The 3,393-nt window shown below is 52.0% G+C and overlaps 1 pseudogene; it reads left to right on the forward strand.

The window, feature by feature from the left end:
- The first annotated feature begins 906 nt into the window (after positions 1 to 906).
- LOC123175628 (uncharacterized) lies at positions 907 to 1,048 on the forward strand (annotated as a pseudogene).
- Positions 1,049 to 3,393: the final 2,345 nt, after the last annotated feature.

Here is a 3,393-nt window from a genome sequence, read left to right on the forward strand (position 1 = left end):
TTAAGGGGGATGCTAGGAGCCGAGTGAACAACTAGGTCCTGCGTCGGTGGCCTTCCCGACCGCACTCTTTGGCTTTTATAAGGCATCAGATCTGATAGCTCATGATCCACTTTCTTTCACCTCTTGATGTGTATCTCTCTCCTGTTAGAATATATTGTAACATGTATATGCTGTATGATTATAAACCGTATATACGCCCGGTAGAATAGCATGTTGCGTGGTCATTGTAATCAGGTAGTTGTGGTTGTTAGGATTTATCCTCATCTCTTTGTATAGCCTTTTTTGAGGATCAATCCAACACAACCGAACTACCAAATCTCGTAAACCTCTTTGCCTATATAACATGCAACGCGTCCCTGCCAGAGGCATATGCTTCATCCATTCTTTCATGGTATTCAGAGTCAACTTCCTCTCCAATATCCAACCCTAGTCATGGCTAGCTCCAGCTCCACCGCCGCCGCTTTTGCCCTCATTCCCATCGCTGATAAGTTGCACCGGGGTAACTACCTGTTCTGGTGCGCGCAAGCCCTAGCCACCATCCGCGGAGCGCAGCTGATTAATCATCTCAACCCTGATCACCAGTTCCCGGAGCCCAAGCTTGCCGACAAAGATGATAAGCCGACAGATGTACCAAACCCGGAGTATCTTGTCACCCTGGCGCAAGACTTGCAGGTGTTGAGTTTCATCTTCAACTCGATCTCGCCACCTGTGATGATCCAAGTCGCCCACTACACCAAGGTCGTTGCGGCATGGACCGCCATCAGGGAGATGTTTCTCTCCCAGACACAGGCCAACATCGTCAACACGCGGATCGCCTTCTCCACCACCAAAAAGGGCACCGCGACCATCGCCGACTACATCGGGCGCATGAAAGCGCTGGGCGACGAGATGGCTTCAGCAGGCAAGCCGCTCGATGATGATGACATGGTCTCCTACATCCTCGCACGACTAGACAACGACTACATCTCGTTTGTCTCGTCCATCTGCGTCGCAAGGACTGAACCAATCAACGTAGCTGAACTTTACTCTCAGTTGATCGGTTTTGGAAAGCGTCTTGCTATGTTCGAAGGTGGCAACCACTCCTCCCATTCCTCGGCCAATGCTATCTCTCGTGGCCGTGGTGGTTTTGGCCGCAGTGGAGGTGACCGTGGCAATGGTGGCCGCGGCAATGGAGGAGGTGGCCGCGGCAACAGAGGCCGCGGCAACAGAGGCCGTGGCAATGGAGGCGGTGGCCGCGACAATGGAGGCCGCAGCAACGGCAACGGCAACGGCAACAGAGGAGGCGATGATCTTCCTAAGGCCGTCTGCCAAATCTGCAAGAGGCCGAACCACACCGCCCTTGAATGCTACCGTCGCTTCGACATCTCCTACACCAAAAACGAGAAGAGCGCCGGATCTGCCACAACCTCGTCCTATGGAGTAGATACCAACTGGTATCTGGACACCAGCACCACCGACCACATCACCAGCGAGCTCGACAAGTTGACCGTCCACAACAAGTATCACGGCAACGATCAAGTCCACACTGCCAACGGAGAAGGTATGGAAATTAGTTATATTGGTCACACTACCGTTCGTACCCCTACTCGTGATCTTCATCTAAATAATATCTTGCATGTACCCGATGCCGCCGAAAACCTCATCTCTGCTCATCATTTGTCCACTGATAATCATACTTTCCTTGAAATTCACCCAAATTTCTTTCTCATCAAGGAACAGGGAACGAGGAAAACCCTTCTGCACGGCAGGTGTAGACAAGGCCTCTACCCCGTATCATCGGCTCCTTTTAGTTCAAGCAAGCAAGCGTTTGGTGCAAATAAACTCCCTATTAAAAGGTGGCACAGTCGACTAGGGCATCCGTCATCTACCATAGTGCGTTATGTTCTTAGCCAGAATGATATTCCTTTTTCTAGTAGTGAGTTCAATAAAGAAGGTGTTTGTGATGCATGCCAAATGGGCAAAAGTCACCAACTTCCTTATCCTGGTTCAAACAGTGTGTCTAAAGCTCCTTTAGAGAAAATTTTCTCCGATGTATGGGGGCCTGCCTGTGATTCTATCAATAGAAAAAATTATTATGTGTCTTTCATTGATGATTACAGCAAATTGGTAGATGGCGTAGAAAAATTATTATGCGGCTCTGGCAAAAAAACACAGAAAAAGGGAGAGAGAAAAGCAGTGCCTCCCGCTTGTGTGCATCACGACTCGCTCGCCCGCTTGGATAAATGGTGACGCTACCTCACTGCCTCACCGTCGACACTTCTCACCTGCGTCGTCGTCGTTGGTTGCAGTGTGGCACGCCTCGATCGCCGCTCCACATACTCGCAACCGCAACACCCCGGTCGCCACGCCTATCGCAGCTCCCGTCAGCGACGGTCATAGCTCGGTGGAGCATCGGCGCCACCATCCAACTCGTATCAAAACACCGACTGCCATGTCGAACATTATCATGTTGGGGTTGCAGCACGGCCACTGCTCGGTTCCAGCATTCTCGGTGCGCCATCGCAGCCGCCGTCGTCGCCACTCATAACATATGCTATGGCGGGTCTAGGATCCTTGACTCATCATGCACCCATCGCAGTTCCCACGCCATTTCCAACATTGCGATGTCGGGGTTGCCGCACCCCTCGCTGCTAGTTCCAGCATCAACGACCACAGGCGTAGCAAAATAGATGTCGTTGCCATGGCACCGGCTCCTACTAGTTCCAACATCAATGACCAGAGTCGTAGCAAAAAACACGACATCGTCGTAGTGTCGGTCATGACGGTTCAAGCAACCTCCATGGTCGGCTACAACATCTGCCATTGTTGGTCCCAGCATATGGCGCTGGCGGTGGCAACATTCCATGGTGACCAAGTGTCCCCGATTGCAGCTTCTGATTCACTCTCGCAACTTTCACCTACGCTGGTAGCAGTTTTCTCCCTAGTCGGTTGCAAAACATCATCGCAGCTTCCTCATTGGTCTCCTAGCATTGGTTGTCCCCACTCCTCCCTCCGGCTCTGTCTTCGGAGGGTTGCAGCACGGCAGTCGGCTGGTCTTAGCACCGGTCCTGCACCCCTGTAGCGTTGTCATTCGGCGTTTGACGGTACAATACACCGGGGGTGGCCACCTGAAGGGAGACTAGCATCAGGCCTGTCTTGGGGCCCACGAGGCTTGGTGATGAGCCAACCACGGGAGGAAATCCCAGAGGACCATGCATGCAGCTATGGACCATCATGGTGCCTTAGCCAGGATGGCGACGGCTTAGATCAGATCGATCTCTGTAAAACTCTTTCCCCCGTCGCTTATATAAGGTGGGGGCTCATGGTAGCCACTCCCATGCATCTAAATCCGAAGAACCATACTCTCCGTAATCCCATACTTCATCCCCCTTTGTAACCCTCGCATGAGGTAGT

Source organism: Triticum aestivum, unplaced genomic scaffold (genome assembly GCF_018294505.1).
Source record: "Triticum aestivum cultivar Chinese Spring unplaced genomic scaffold, IWGSC CS RefSeq v2.1 scaffold179991, whole genome shotgun sequence".
Taxonomy (NCBI): Eukaryota; Viridiplantae; Streptophyta; class Magnoliopsida; order Poales; family Poaceae; genus Triticum; species Triticum aestivum.